The sequence below is a fragment of the Panicum virgatum genome, chromosome 5N (assembly GCF_016808335.1).
Source record: "Panicum virgatum strain AP13 chromosome 5N, P.virgatum_v5, whole genome shotgun sequence".
NCBI classification, from domain to species: Eukaryota; Viridiplantae; Streptophyta; class Magnoliopsida; order Poales; family Poaceae; genus Panicum; species Panicum virgatum.
This window is the reverse complement of record NC_053149.1, coordinates 21,676,246-21,693,507: the sequence shown is the minus strand read 5'-3', so window position 1 is coordinate 21,693,507 and position 17,262 is coordinate 21,676,246. Positions and strand designations below refer to the sequence as shown.

General features: G+C 45.6%; 1 pseudogene; it reads right to left on the bottom strand.

Annotated features, from left to right (window-relative positions):
- The window catches only part of LOC120674666, a 274,212-nt pseudogene that overhangs the window by 230,840 nt on the left and 26,110 nt on the right, over positions 1 to 17,262 (bottom strand).

The window sequence follows — 17,262 nt, the reverse complement described above, 5'->3', positions numbered from 1 at the left end:
TCCTTTCTAAAGCTAATTCTAATTCAAACTCAAGGCAAATGAATTCAAATTTGAATTTGAATTCACACAAGCACTCAACAAATAAAACAATGCTCCAGCATGATGCAACAAAAAAAATAAACCTATGATAAATTTTAATTACTTGTGGAACAAAACTTAGATTAAATGCAAGACTAGACATATAAACCTTAGAAAATTAAATAAACCAATTAAATTTATTATTAAATGCTGGAATTTAAATTAGGGTGTTACAAATCCTACCCCCTTATAGGAATCTCATCCCGAGATTCTGGGCTGGCTAGCAAAGAGATCAGGATATGTCTTCATCAACTCTTCTTCCTTCTTCTGACAAGTCCTCCGCAAAGACATCCGGGAATCCAGACACTGTCATCTCCATCTGATGAAGAAAACCAGAAGGCTCTGTAGCACTGACTGTCACCTCTTGGCCATTAGATGCTAACAAGTGAACTGACCACTGAGTACAATCAATTCTGACTCCCCACTTGGCAAGAGTATCCATTCCCAGAATCACATCGATACCCTTGGTGTCTAGCACCCTCAGAGCAGTACTGAACGTTGCCCCCCTTATGGCTATACTGACTCGAGGGCTAACAATATGGGATCTCAACTCCCCTCCCGGTGAAGAGACTAGCAGATACTTCTCTTAATGGGGTGGTAAAGAAACTATACTGCTCAACATATGACTTGGTGATGAATGAATGAGTAGCACCAGTATCGAAAAGCACTGTAGCTGGATGGGAGTTGACCATGAACGTACCAATAACCACGTTAGGAGCCTTGGCCGCTGACTCGGCCGTCACATGGTTCACCTTCCCCTGTCGTGGCGCTCTGGGTTGGGCTGGCGCCCCTACTGTCCTGCCTGCCGTGGAGCCGGTGAAAGGTGCTTCTGTGGATAACTTTTGGCATAATGACCTTTTTGTCCGCACTTGTAGCACTTGCGGTGGTGTTGAATGTCGCTACTTGGTTGACCTCCATGTGAACCTAGCATCACATCTGGCATCATTTCTGCTGCTTGCTCTTTGGACTCCTTGCGACCGCGTGGCTGAATCACATTCATAGTGATAGTCAACCCATCAACATAATCATGGAGAGCTTGATTCTCGACCTGTGTATCTCTAGAGCACTTAGGATCCTTTCTCTTCTGGATGGTCTGTAGCTCTTCGACCGATGGACTGTCAAGGAAAAGGGAATCCTCTGCTAGCTGCTCTTGATGGGACCTCTTCCTCTTTGTACCGGAGAACAACCTCTGGTTCCTCCTAGTTGTGGCTTCATCTTCAGTCGCACGAACTTGACGACAAGGAACGCCATAGAATTGGCAACACGGGCAAGTTTTCTCACCATCACCCATTGCACTGTCTCCAAGGTCTTTTTGTTCTAGCCGACATCTGAGCTGGGATAAAAGGAAATACAGATTGGTAAGGTCAAGGAAGAGAGAAAAACTCCATTATTTAAGGTTCTATCCTATTTAGACAACACTGCACAGGCATTACTGCTGAAAACTCCAGATAGGTGTTACATAAATCCGGGAACAAGGAACTAGAGCATAACTCTTTTGTTTCGTCTGAGAGATTCTCAACTTCTCTTGTACTATCTGTAGGCCGGGGTGTCACATCTGGTTTATATGTCTAGTCTTGCATTTAATCTAAGTTTTGTTCCACAAGTAATTAAAATTTATCATAGGTTTATTTTTTTTTGTTGTTGCATCATGCTGGAGCATTGTTTTATTTGTTGAGTGCTTGTGTGAATTCAAATTCAAATTTGAATTCATTTGCCTTGAGTTTGAATTAGAATTAGCTTTAGAAAGGAAAAGAAATAGAAAGAGAAAGAAAACCCAAAACCCAAAACCCAAACTCAAACCCAATCCCGTGGCCCACTTCTCTCACTCAGCCCAGCTCCCACGCTCAAACCAGAGCCCACCCCATTTCAGTCCAGCGGCTCAACCCAAGCCGCCGGCCCAAACCAGCAGCACCCAGCCCGGTCCGCTCCCTCTTTCTCGCAGCCCAGTCAGCCCAGCCCGCTCCCACGGTTTCCCTTTCCCGCTCGGCCTTTCCTTCCCGCTTCGGCCCAGTGTGCGCCCTCCTCTCCATTCGGCCTGCCCCGCGCCGCGCGACGCCCCCTCCCCGCGTGGCCAGCTCAACCGTTCAGCCCAGCGCGTCGCCCTCCCCGCCCCGCTGCAGCCCGGCTCCACACGCCAGCTCCACCCGCTCGCGCCCGCGCGTCGCTCGCGTCATCCCACGAGTCGCTGATGCCGTGGCCCCACCCGCCAGGTCCGTCTCCCCCGCAGCGCAACGCCCGCGCCCGAATCTCGCCGAGATCGCCGGGATTTCCTTCCGCTGCCCCGCGCCGTGATCTCCGGCCCTCCCCTTTAAACGCCCAGCCTTCCGCGCACCTCACTTTCCCATCCCGTAGCCACACCAAATCGTACCCGCCGCCTCCGCGCCGCTCTGCCCCGACTCGCCGAGCTCCGCCGCCGCAGGTGAGGCCGCCTCCAAGCAATAGCTCGCCTCCGGTGACGCTCTGGCCCCCCTGACCCCATGTTCGCCTCCGCAGCACCTCCCGGAGTCAGCCCGTGGGTCCAGGACGCTGGAACGGCACGTTTTCGACCACGCCACCACCTCCGACCGGCCTTCTCCGCTTGACCTCGCCGGCGACCCCCTTCCGCGTCACGCTCCGCCCGTTCCAAGATTCGGTGTGGACATCCTCCGCCCGCGCTCCCTTTTTGGCATGTTAGCGTAGCCCGTAGCCCTTGGCATCGCCTAGAGCACTCGCTCCGGCGAGCACCTTCGCTGCAGCGCCGCCCCTCGCCGTGGCGAGCCGCGCCCAACCCCTAATCGGCCGTTCTGAGTGCCTAGGTGGATTAGCCACGCCGCGCACAAGCTCCACGGCCAAACAGCAGCCCAAAATACCGCTTGTAGCGCCCAGGCCGCCCTCTCCGACGAGCTCCCGGCGAAGCGCCGCCGCGGGTACTCAAGTCCGGCGAGTTCCGCCGCCGCCCCGCGCCCAAAACCGCTAGAGCCGTTCGATCCAGAACCTGTGGTCAAGATTAGATCACCCCCCATTTAGATCCAGACCGCCAGATCGCGATCCAACAGCCAATATCCTAGTATACCGGTTCGGCCCAGGAGTTTTGCTAAAGAACCCCTCAGGTTTTCGACAATCAACCCGCGGTCCGTAATAGTTCAAAAATATTTCCAAATCCGCCCCTGCTTTTACGTTTTAGACCCTGGGTTTCTTTAAAATACAACCCGCCGTCCAGCCTGGTAGTTTTTGCGAGTTAGACCCTAGAGTTAACGGTTAATTACATTTAGGCCCTCGGTTTTGCAGAAAACCCCCTGGAACTTAGTTTTTCTCGCAGATAAGCCCCTAGAACTTGTTTTTGGCCTAGATTATGCGTTTTAGCTCCGATTTAGGCGTTCTTTATGTCCATGCGATCGTTGTAACGCATAGAGTAGTTCTAGAGTATTTTTGTGTGCTGTTTTCATGTATTGTTGTACTGTTTCTTAGTTTTTGCTCTTGTTTGCATGGATGTGTATATGTGGACTTGTTTTGGTGTTGCCATCGTGAGTAGACGTTGATCCTTCGGAGGAGTACCAGTACCCAGAGCAGACACCATCTTCAGAGCAGTTTGAGTAGTAGGAGAACTTTTGAGGAAGGCAAGTGTAACATGAACAACCTATCACTTTTAAATACACTTTCATACTGCATTTTAATACTGTATGCCTATAAGGACTTTCCTAGCCACTTTATATCCTTTATATATATCCTTTGGGTTGCATTTTGGTTAGTTGTGCTAGGTGCCACGCTATAACACACTTGGTCCTTTTTAATTAATTTGATTAATGGTATATGCAACTTAATTCCGAGAGTGGCCCTCTGTGTGGCTTGAGTGGCTCACTTCTCATTAAAATTGGTTTTGTTAGAAACTTGGTTTAGGGGGCCAGCACGGTGCTTACTGCCTAGGTTGGCCACTCTCCATAAGGACCGGTTCATAGAGCGACAACCTGGGATAACAGCGCTACCACAAGACTGGAATGGGACGGTCTTGGCTTACTAATTAGGCCATTTTGGTTCGGGAGTAACTTACCGACGGGGCAAGAGGGGAGTCGAGCCTCAATGGTGCCCAGGCTACGAGGCTTGGTGTGCGCACCCCTCGAGGTGGGTACCATCGTTGCATTGCCTGAATCCTTAGCGGTTACACCTTACCAACGTGTCCTTTGTAACGGCCTCGTAGTGAGTTTGCTAGTCATCTCACCCAAGGAAGTGTGATGAAACAACTGGCGTAGCTCACGACTTGTGGGTAAAGATGTGCAACCTCTGCAGAGTGTAAAACTGGTATACTAGCCGTGCTCACGGTTATGAGCGGCCCAGATCCTCCTTTTGATTAGTGGGGTTAGCTCCTTCCGACGAGGGGGTGCCTCTCGGGGTTACCTTGGTGGTTTCGGTTTGGTTCTCAGTAGTGACATGTTTAATTTTGATTAAATACTATGTAACTGGGTTTATGGTAATTCATCAACTTGTAGTAAATAGCTTTAATAAAATTTTGCCAAGACTTAAAAGCTAATGCAGTCAGTCAGCCAACCTAGAGCCTCATAGTTTGTGTTATACTTGTTGAGTACAAGTTGTGTACTCACCCTTGCCTCTTCTCTACTTTTTCCTCTTGGATACACTACTGCTGCTCAGTTCCTGCCGACGCGAGGGAGTTCGCTCAGGGCTTCCAGGACTACGAGGACTTCTAGGCGTTCGTCTCCCAGTCGACGTCCCTGTGGCGCCCTGCTCAGCTCCGGAGAGTTTTTATCGTATTTTGTACTTCGCTTCCGTTGTATCAGACATTTTTTTCATTAATGTAATAAATAACATTCGTATTCGCTTTATTATATCTTTTGACGGGATATTTGCTGTGATATACTGTTCATTCTGTTGTATATATGTGTGACTTGATCCTGGCACGTATATGATTGCTCGGTTTATGTCCTTTTATAAACTGGGTGTTACAGAGGCGGAAGTTGTTCAATAACTTCAATCTTCGCCTTCATGGACCATGAACTGACATTTCTCCCAGTTGAGGATCAGGTCCTTCTCTTGGCATCTTTGCAAGACATTGTCTAAATTCTCCAGACAATGATTGAAGGTCGTCCCATAGACCGAGAAGTCGTCCATGAAGACTTCCATAATTTCTTCGATCATGTCAGAAAAAATGGACATCATGCACCTTTGGACAGACGCGGGTGCGTTACATAACCCAAATGACATTCGTCGGTAGGCATATGTTCCATAAGGGCATGTGAACATGGTCTTGCTCTGATCTTCGGGATGGATGGGTATTTGATGGTAATCAGAATAACCATCAAGGAAACAAAAGTAGGAGTGCTTCACCAATCGCTCTAACATCTCATCGATGAATGGTAGTGGGAAGTGATCCCTCTTAGTAGCCTTGTTGAGTTTTCTATAATCTATACACATCCTCCATCCCGTGACGGTTCGTTGAGGAATTAGCTCGTTCTTGCTATTTTCCACCACCGTCATGCCTCCTTTCTTGGGCACGATTGGACTGGGCTTACCCACTCACTATGCGGAACAGGATATATAATTCCAGCATCTAGGAGTTTAAGAACCTCTTTCTTCACCACCTCCCTCATAGCATTGTTCATCCTTCTTTGGGGTTCCCTGGAAGGTGCTATTGCGGGATCCAATGGGATTCGGTGGGTGCAGAGGGCAGGATTAATGCCCTTGAGGTCTTGTAGGGTATAGCCTAAGACTAGATCGATGCTTCTCTAGAACAGCGATGAGCTTATTTGTGGCAGAACCAGTCTGAATTATACCAGTTTAAGTGTACTAAACACCTAAAAGCACTTCAACCGATATAATTACTAGTATGTCGGGTAAAATCCCGATAAAACAACTCGATACCGGATCGTAACACAAGTATACATCCCGCACGAAGGCGAGTCGGAGATACAACAATCCACAATATTTTATATCACATAGATAAGAAGTATAATTACATCAAATTTTTGTAGCTAACAAGCCGAAGCTTTAGCTTTTACAGATTTATTTTGGCAGAAACTAGAGAAGTTTTATAGAAACAAACTATAAGAAAAGGATTCTGCAGCGGAAAGTAAAATACGAATATTTAGAGACGTCGTAGAGATGATGTCAAGATAAGCCCGGATGTGATATCATTTATCTGAACCATAGCTGGTAGATGGTTCCTATTCCATCGTCTAGCCAGCAGGTGAATTACTAGGCCAAGTCATACTATTGTTGTGATCATCAGAAGGCATTCCTGAAAAACAAGATCACAGGCAAGTCTGAGTATACTAATACTCAGCAAGACTGACCCGGGGAGGGGTATAAAACATCCCTTTAACTAGACATGCAAAGTTTGTGAAGGCTCTGGAGTTTATTTGCTGAAAAGCAAAAAAGAGTAGGTCCTTAATTTCAAGTTTTAGCTTTCAAGTTCTAGTTGGATTAACCAGTCTAGGTTTGCACCTATCTATACAAACATGGTAGGGAAACTTATTTGCATCCAACAAGATTAAGTATGATCCTTGTTTCACTTTTTACTCCATGTGGTAAAGAGATTAAGCAGTCTCATTATCCGTGAGAGGCGGAACAGTTCGAACCGAATTTCAATCCTTGCAAGGTAAACCTAACTCACACGCTTGGAATACCGTTGGGTCACTCCCAAGCAACCAGTTGGCTTCTCATTCCGGTTCATGGATCAGGGCCACTCTCCCCGACTACAGAGAACCGCCATTCTCTACACCCGTAATCGTTGTGCAACATATAATAAACTTTCGTCATAAAATATCTTCCTATCTCTAAGAGAGAGTGGGGTAAAGTCCATTTGCCGGGCCGATCAGTTACTAGGCTTGCCGCGTACCATATTTATAGCATGTGGTTAGTACTTTCAAACGCTTACCAACACTACCACACACTGCTACCTTAGCAAAATTTTAACTACACAGGTGGGATATCCAGATCCTTTCCGTGGTCCTTATAGTGACTGAAGGAAGAAACAATCAACTCCTATAAACTCGCGAGTGACAGGAAATCACTCGACTTTTACCGGTTCTATTAGCAAAGCAGCTATTCGGAACTCTGTTTCTAGTATTCAAACAATAGGTTCCTAGAATTATGCATCTAAAGTTTTCATTCAACTCCAACAACTTAAATGCACAAGTAAGAATAACCATAAAGTGGCATAATTTAAAGTAATGGGATTATGCACCGGGGCTTGCCTGTATCGGTGTTTATAAAGTCAATAAGTTGAGGTTCTTCCGAATCAGAGTTCGGGGCTTCAGTTAATTCAACGTTGGCCTGAGCTTCAGAAGAAAAATCCCCGTCTGGATCCTGGGTGAACTCGTATTTGTCGTCGGCTAACGATATTTCTATATCTAATGCAGTAAAAGTAAATTAGTGAAGTGCTTGAGTATAGCTTTCCTTCACTAAAGAGTTGAAAATTAAATCAAACAAACAATCATTCAATATTTTCTACTGGGCAGTCATTTATGGAGTACAAAAGAAACATAAGGAACTCCATAAATAACAAAAATGACTACCCTAAGAACATGGTTTGAAGTTAAAGAAAAAGGAAAGGTGATTTATTTCAAAATAAGTCACAAAAAGGTTTTTAAATAAATCTTTAAAGAAGTACATTTTAAAAGCATAAAATATAGTCTACTAATATATTTTGAAGAGTTTTGGAAAAAAACTAGACATGCTTACAAAGTCACATGTTCAAAACTTATTTGAAATAAAATCCCAAAATAAAAGATCAAGTTTAAAAGACCTATAAACTAATTTTATTTTTAAAACTTACCACACAAAGTTTCATAACAAAAACATAGCATCATCATATAGAACTATTCACAAGGAGCAAAACAAAATTTATTTGGCATTTTTCTGATTTTTCTAGCATTTACTAGGAATTATCAAAGTTCGCACATAAAATAAAGAAAAGAGGTTTTGATTTATTACTGCAAGGTCCCTCGAATCAAATGATTCCTTGCAAAAAGGCCCTTGGCCGGATTGGGAAGGGGAGCAGGGAAGGGGCGGCCGGATCCCGACGGCGTGGGTCGCCGGCGGCGAGCCAGAGATGGGGAAATAGGAAAAGGAGGTCGGGGCGCACCTCTGGGCACTTGCGGCGTGGTTCGGGATGGTCTGAGGCGCTGACTCCGCGAGCTCCGGCGATCGGCGGTGAGCTGCGTCGGTGAAGGTGGTGCTCCGGTGAGCTATAGCGGAGGGGATCGAGCTGAGAAGTACCAGTGGAGCAAGAGGAAGGTGTTGGTGAGTTCAATTTAGGCCGAGCCGTGGCGAAGGAGTGGCTACGCGTGCGAGCAGGGGCGGCGGCGCTAATGGCGGGCGGGGCGACGGCGTTCTGGTGGCTCCAGGGTGAAAAAGTGGAGGGGAAGCGACTAGGGAGCTTCGGTGGGACTTTAGGGAGGTGGTAGTGCTGCGAATTTGAGCGCTAAGGGGCGGAGGGTGGCTATCCGCGGCGAGCTCCAAGCTCAGTTAGTAATGGCGGCGGCGGTGGTGGTGGATGGTGGCACAGGAGCTCCGGTCGAGCTTTTATAGACCAGCAGGAGGAGGGATGAACATCAGGGAAGGTTTGGGGATGATCTTGGCCGGAGAGGAGGTGAAATCGGGGACGACGGCGTGCTCCCGTGGGCGGCCGGCGGCGTGGCATGCACGGGTGGCGTGGCACGCGTGCAGGGCAACAGCAGAGATGGGGAGAAGGCGGCGGGAGGCTTGCGCGCAGCACGTGGAGGCGGCGCGGGGTCCTGGGGCCGGGGAAACGGCGGCAGGGGCTCAAACGGCGGCGCCGACGATGTGGGGTGGTGCCCCTGCTTTCCAGCCGCGGGAGAATGAAGAAAAACAGTGGGTGGATCTTTTTGTAATTACTGATAAGTCCAAGGGCTGAAATGAAAACTAAAATTTCCCACTGTTCTAGGGCTCAAATGAAAAAGTACCCAACATGAAAGTTAATTTTCATGTTATGCAGATCTTCACTAGATCAAAGGTTTTGAAAATATTTTTATAATTTTGAAAGAGCACTATTCCAATAAGGGAGAAAATACTTTTTATGGTAAAATTTCTATACATTTGGACTCAATGCAATAATGCAACTAAAATAATTATTTTTAGCATATCTGCAATAAGACCCATATCAAAGTTGAAAATACTTTTCAAGTCAAAACTTTTTGCAACAAAGTACTTATAATTTTTCCTAATTACCAAAATACCCCTAGTTTTGCATAGAATAATTTTTAACTATGAAACATGCACCAAATCCACACATTAAACCCTAATTTAACAGTTAGACACCTGAGGTGTCACAGCCTACCCCCCTTAAAAGAATCTCGTCCCGAGATTCGAGAATAGATATGGATTGGGATGCTAGGTACCTGGATTAAGGAAGTCGGGAGAATTTTGTTGCTCCAAAGGTTCAGCAAAAGTGGTAAAGTTGATCTTCCCTTGCCTGACTTACCTTTCTTGCTTCTTGTCATTGCCTTGATTGTTCTGGTTAACGTTTTGGTTAGAATTCTGATTTTGTGCGGGCTTCTGGTTTCGAGGGCAATTTCTAGCAAAGTGCATAGGACTTCTGCAGAGATAGCAACGGTTGTTATTATTTGGATAATTAGGCGGTTGAAAATCTAATCTTGGCCTAGACTGTTGTTGTTGAGGTATTGAGAGTCTAGTTGCTCCTTGTTGTTGGGGTGGCCTGAGAATCCATTTGCCTGATGAGGCATTCTTTGGTGGGGTCTTGGGAGTTATATTCTGCACTAAACGATACCTCAGTGGTTGTGCACCTGAGGGTTCAGTCGATGCCTTCCTCTTCTTCTCGGCACGATGTGCTTTAATGCAGTCGTCCTGGGTAATGGCCATATTAACCAGCTCATTAAAACTATTGGGGCGGACAAGGTTGAGACACTCCTTGAGCTTGGTATTAAGACCACGTCGAAAACAATCATGCTTCTTGGCATCTGTGTCTGCATGATAACCGGCATATTGGCACAAGTGATTGAAAACTTGTATGTATTGATGCACAGTGCGGGTTCCTTGTGTAAGCGCCAAGAATTCAATCAGTTTCCGATCCATGAGTCCCTCAGGAATATGATGCGCCCTAAAGGCGGTCCTGAATTCATCCCAGTTGACAACATAATCGGCAGGTAGCATGGCACGATAATTATCCCACCAGATGCGAGCGGTGCCACGTAGCTGTTGTGCAGCGAAAAGAGTCTTGTTTGCTTCGGAGCATGGTACCGGCAATAAAGCGAACTTTGACTCTATGGTCCGAAGCCATGCATCTGCATCCAGGGGCTCATCAGTCTGGTGAAACAGTGGAGGATGGGTACCAAAGAAGTCTTGATATCCCGGTGCCGGGGGAATATGTCCTTGTTGCTGAGAGCGGGGTTGGTTTTGCTGCCCCTGTATAGTTGTCGTATCAGCTCAGTTAGCAGGGCCATAACTTCTGCCAAATTAGGAGATGATGGTGGCGGTTGCTGAGATCCACTAGTCTGGCCATGGTTAAATCCTTCAGGGGTACCACGTGTTGATCCCACCATCTGAATCATGGAAGGTATCCATTAAATCCCAGTTTATCCTCATTTCCATTATCAAATGGTATAATGTTGCCAAAAAAAGATCACAAAAATGGTAGGATATGATTCATTGAAACGTAAAGTTTTCAAAAGAATCAAGAATGATCAAACTATAAACAAGCTAGTTGATCATTAGAAAATTCCTTAAACAAAAGATCAAGGATGCAAAGGCTGGATCTAAACACAACTAGTCTACCACTTCTAAGGTTAACTAAGTCTAAGTTTTAGAACAAGCACTCACCATATTTCCCACAAACCAATCAATCAAAGTAAACACTCTTAAAAGACATTCATGTTTAATGCATGCACGTTCTATCGTTCTCACAACTCAGAATAACTGCCATACATTTGGCCTTACGTGGTTAATTTCAGTGGCATAGTATAGATACGTCTCTCCCTATAATATCTTGTCGATGATCCTAACCGTTCTTAACTTATCGAATCCAGGTTAGTGTACCTGCAGAAAACACATAACATATACATATCTAATAGCCACCTATAATACCCATAAAACATTACCCTAGGGCTTTACGATCTGAGCATAGTCCTTAACGAATCCAACGCAGTTTTGTAAATACTTTTGTTGAGCACATCTTTTATGCAAAATTTTTCTAAGGTTTGTTGTACCATCATGATATACTTGCCCGCTCTGATACCAGCTGTAGCAGAACCAGTCTGAATTATACCAGTTTAAGTGTACTAAACACCTAAAAGCACTTCAACCGATATAATTACTGGTATGTCGGGTAAAATCTCAATAAAACCACTTGATACCGGATCGTAACACAAGTATACATCCCGCACGAAGGCGAGTCAGAGATACAACAATCCACAATATTTTATATCACATAGATAAGAAGTATAATTACATCAAAGTTTTGTAGCTAACAAGCCGAAGCTTTAGCTTTTACAGATTTATTTTGGCAGAAACTAGAGAAGTTTTATAGAAACAAACTATAAGAAAAGGATTCTGCAGCAGAAAGTAAAATACGAATATTTAGAGACGTCGTAGAGATGATGTCAAGATAAGCCCGGACGTGACATCATTTATCTGAACCATAGCTGGTAGATGGTTCCTATTCCATCGTCCAACCAGCAGGTGAAGCACTAGGAGACAAGTCATACTATTGTTGTGATCATCAGAAGGCATTCCTGAAAAACAAGATCACAGGCAAGTTTGAGTATACTAATACTTAGCAAGACTGACCCGGGGAAGGGTATAAAACATCCCTTTAACTAGACATGCAAAGTTTTGTGAAGGCTCTGGAGTTTATTTGCTGAAAAGCAATAAAGAGTAGGTCCTTAATTTCAAGTTTTAGCTTTCAAGTTCTAGTTGGATTAACCAGTCTAGGTTTGCACCTATCTATACAAACATAGTAGGAAACTTATTTGCATCCAACAAGATTAAGTATGATCCTTGTTTCACTTTTTACTCCATGTGGTAAAGAGATTAAGCAGTCTCATTATCCGTGAGAGGCGGAACAGTTCGAACCGAATTTCAATCCTTGCAAGGTAAACCTAACTCACACGCTTGGAATACCGTTGGGTCACTCCCAAGCAACCGTTGGCTTCTCATTCCGGTTCATGGATCAGGGCCACTCTCCCTGACTACAGAGAACCGCCATTCTCTACACCCGTAATCGTTGTGCAACATATAATAAACTTTCGTCATAAAATATCTTCCTATCTCTAAGAGAGAGTGGGGTAAAGTCCATTTGCCGGGCCGATCAGTTACTAGGCTTGCCGCGTACCATATTTACGGCAGTGTGGCTAGTACTTTCAAACGCTTAACCAACACTACCACACACTGCTACCTTAGCAAAATTTTAACTACACAGGCGGGATATCCAGATCCTTTCCGTGGTCCTTATAGTGACTGAAGGAAGAAACAATCAACTCCTATAAACTCGCGAGTGACAGGAAATCACACGACTTTTACCGGTTCTATTAGCAAAGTAGCTATTCGGAACTTTGTTTCTAGTATTCAAACAATAGGTTCCTAGAATTATGCATCTAAAGTTTTCATTCAACTCCAACAACTTAAATGCACAAGTAAGAATAACCATAAAGTGGCATAATTTAAAGTAATGGGATTATGCACCGGGGCTTGCCTGTATCGGTGTTTATAAAGTCAATAAGTTGAGGTTCTTCCGAATCAGAGTTCGGGGCTTCAGTTAATTCAACGTTGGCCTGAGCTTCAGAAGAAAAATCCCCGTCTGGATACTGGGTGAACTCGTATTTGTCGTCGGCTAACGATATTTCTATATCTAATGCAGTAAAAGTAAATTAGTGAAGTGCTTGAGTATAGCTTTCCTTCACTAAAGAGTTGAAAATTAAATCAAACAAACAATCATTCAATATTTTCTACTGGGCAGTCATTTATGGAGTACAAAAGAAACATAAGGAACTCCATAAATAACAAAAATGACTACCCTAAGAACATGGTTTGAAGTTAAAGAAAAAGAAAAGGTGATTTATTTCAAAATAAGTCACAAAAAGGTTTTTAAATAAATCTTTAAAGAAGTACATTTTAAAAGCATAAAATATAGTCTACTAATATATTTTGAAGAGTTTTGAAAAAAAACTTGACATGCTTACAAAGTCACATGTTCAAAACTTATTTGAAATAAAATCCCAAAATAAAAGATCAAGTTTAAAAGACCTATAAACTAATTTTATTTTTAAAACTTACCACACAAAGTTTCATAACAAAAACATAGCATCATCATATAGAACTATTCACAATGAGCAAAACAAAATTTATTTGGCATTTTTCGGATTTTTCTAGCATTTACTAGGAATTATCAAAGTTCGCACATAAAATAAAGAAAAGAGGTTTTGATTTATTACTGCAAGGTTTCTGGAATCAAATGATTCCTTGCAAAAAGGCCCTTGGCCGGTTTGGGAAGGGGAGTAGGGAAGGGGCGGCCGGATCCTGGCGGAGTGGGTCGCCGGCGGCGAGCCAGAGATGGGGAAATAGGAAAAGGAGGTCGGGGCGCACCTCTGGGCACTTGCGGCGTGGTTCGTGATGGTCTGAGGCGCTGACTCCGCGAGCTCCGGAGATCGGCGGTGAGCTGCGTCGGTGAAGGTGGTGCTCCGGTGAGCTACAGTGGAGGGGATCGGGCTGAGGAGTACCAGTGAAGCAAGAGGAAGGTGTTGGTGAGTTCAATTTCGGCCGAGTCGTGGCGAAGGAGTGGCTACGCGTGCGAGCAGGGGCGGCGGCGCTAATGGCGGGCGGGGCGACGGCGTTCTGGTGGCTCCGGGGTGAAAAAGTGGAGGGGAAGCGACTAGGGAGCTTCGATGGGACTTTAGGGAGGTGGTAGTGCTGCGAATTTGAGCTCTAAGGGGCGGAGGGTGGCTGTCCGCGGCGAGCTCCAAGCTCAGTTAGTAATGGTGGCGGCGATGGTGGTGGATGGTGGCACAGGAGCTCCGGTCGGGATTTTATAGGCCAGGAGGAGGAGGGATGAGCATCAGGGAAGGTTTGGGGATGATATCGGCTAGAGAGGAGGTGAAATCGGGGACGACGACATGCTCCCGTGGGCGGGCGGCGGCGTGGCATGCACGGGTGGCGTGGCACGCGTGCAGAGCAATAGCAGAGATGGGGAAAAGGCGGCGGGAGGCTTGCGCGCAGCACGTGGAGGCGGCGCGGGGTCCTAGGGGCGGGGAAACGGCGGTAGGGGTCACATTATTCGTCTCCTCTTTTGAAAGTATGTCACTGATGATTACGGGAGACTCTACATGGCTATTCAGGAAGGCTTATCTAAGCGCGGAAGGTAAAGGCTTTAGCTCAATCGGAGGTCGTGATGGCTTCTCAGTCACGAGCAGTTCAGAAGTATCACCGGGTTCTTCTTCTGCATCACTGACTTCTTCCGGCATTATCTCGATATCCTCCTCGAGGTTCGAGTCAACAAACTCGAAGGTGGAAGTGGCCATTATTTCCTCGATTGGTTCTGGAATAGGGAGATCTTCCACAGAGCATGTTAATGCTCGATCCATGGGGATGTGGATTGTGTCCTTCCCTAACTTAATGTTCAAACATCCGTCCTTAGGGACATCCGAAAAGAGGGCTTTAAGTGGATGTCCTATCAAGAAGTCGAAGTTGAGGTCTTCAAAGACGTGAAAGTTCAGACGGATTTTAACATCATTGTGCCATAATGGCACATTGGTGATTATCCCGTAGCTGCTTGTAATAGAACCTGAAGGTCTCCTGAGCTGTCTGTCTGTCGGAGTGAGTTTGTAATTGCCTAGGAAGACTAAGGCAAACTCATCTGACATGAGATTAGCTCCAATAGCGGGACTATAGAGAGCATCCACATTTTGATCTTGTAGGTGGCAACGGAATGATGTGGAGAGGAGTTTAAATAAATTGGAGATACGGATGACTCTCCTTCCTGCAGCCATTCGTTGCTGATCAATGTTGTCAACTCTTGAACTGTCTCCCGAAGAAAGTTCTCTTCTAAAGGATCAGTAGGAGTGACATGGCTTGGTGGTTGCTTCTGGCAGAAGTATCTTGAGGTATTACCGAAATCTTCAAAGATATCCGGCTCGATACTTCGGAGAAATTCCGGAGGTAGAGGGTCTTCTTCCTTCGATATTTCAGATTTATGTTCAGGCGCAGTTTCATAGGTCGAATCTACTGATAGGCTTTCAAGGGGTTCTGATTCGATTTCTTAAGGCTCCGCTTGACGCATCTCGGGCTCTGTGGGAACTGGCTCGTGGATACAAACGAAAGAGGTTCTGTCCAAGATTTTGTCCAGGATTTCCCTACTTTCGGTTGGGGTGAGATGAGCAAAATATTCTCCAGAGGTAAGATCGAGATGGTGTGCAGACTCCTTGTCAAGACTAGCATAAAAATGCTGGAGCAATAAATGCTCGGGTAATGACAAGTCTGGGCCTGATTTCACCAATAGGGTAAATCTAGCCCAAGCTACACCGATTGATTCCTTATCATTCTGACGGAAAGTTAAAATTTCCGTTCGTAAGGTACATATTCGTGAAAGCGGAAAGAATGCAGAACAAAATATGTCCCGAAGTTCAATCCAACTTCCATTCACACAACCTACGACACGAATGTACCATTGCTTCGCTTCTCCCGAAAGGGAAAAAGGAAACAATTTCCATTTAAGAGTTTCGTGTGTCATGCCCGAAATTTTCTTGCATGAACACACTTGCTCAAACTCACGCAGATGATGGTAGGGATTTTCACAATCCCTTCCTAAAAAGGAATTTTCCTGAACAAAGGCTATGTAGCCTGAGTCGAGTTCATAGCTAGTAGAAAGAATTGAGTCAGCAGAGGGTGCTGGCTCATAGAACTCACTCTTGGGTGAAGAGAGCTGTAAAAGAGATAGCTGCTCCATGGGTAGCGGGGGTTGAGGTAGAATCAAAGGAAAAGAAAAAGAAGATACGAGGACGACTAAGTCCCCAGATAATGTAGCTACCATTCCCCGGCAACGACGCCAGAAAGTTTGTTGGAATTTTGTAACGTCATGAATAAAATCCGCAAGCGCACAGATACCGCTGTATCTTTCACCTAGGAGTATTCCAGGGTATCGTATCCACTAGGGAACGTGAGTACGCTATCTACAGGTTCAGGCTCATCCAAGGACACACACACCGGTGTGGGGAAGACAGAAGAGAGGACTTTCTATATCTAGAATCTATGCCTAGAAGAAGAGATCACATCGCCGTTATACTTCGAGCCAAAGGTATCGACCGGCTTATACAAGCCGATAGCTCCAATATAATGCTCTATCCAATATCCAAACGTGGAGGATTATGAGAAGGCTCGAACAGGGCTGTCACCACCTGCCGGCTACCTCTACAAACTGTGGGACTATCAGACAACTGAGTGGTATAGTCCAGCCTAGACACCACGTCTGCGCCTTTCCCTACTAACCTTAGCCCTGGCCAAGACTACCCTTTTCTATCCGGGGTCTTAAGCTAAGATCAAATGCTACTCACTAGCATACACATCAACTAATATAAGGCAGATATGATAACTTGCAATCTAGACACTAATTCCAAATAAACAAACAAAGAAAGTCTCGAACACTTACAACCGAATAAGCATCTGTCGAGGTACAAGCGGAGAAGAGTGCCGATAGACCCGGCACTTCCACCGACTCCTCCTCACTCTCCTCCTCTTCTTCTACACCTCCTAGTCTACCTAAGCATCTAGCATGAAGGTCTCAAGCTCCAAGGGAGAAAGGTGAGTTGAGAGGGTGTGATATGTGTGTTCATTCCTCTACCCCTCCCCTTGTATTTATAGGAGGGAGCCACCCCGAGTTCGCAGCTCATCTCTGCAGAACCGACTTAAGCAAGCAACAGGGAGGTACCACATGGCAAAGTTGAGGCGGTGGGGCCCATGGGCCTGGTCGGCCGACCAGTAGGTTGGCCGGCCTGGCAGTGGCCCCACCGACCTTCCCCTTTGGTCCACATGTTCCTTCCTGATCCCACTTGTCATTGGCACGGCTATGGGCTCTTGTCCTATCGGTTTCTTGCTCTGGTGGGCCATCTATTCCACATTCTGACACGTGTTGCGTCCTGATTTGCTGGAGCGTTATGTCCTGGATTAAACCACACCATTATACTGCAAAATCAGCTGGAAATCACTTACACACATTCTATAACATCACCT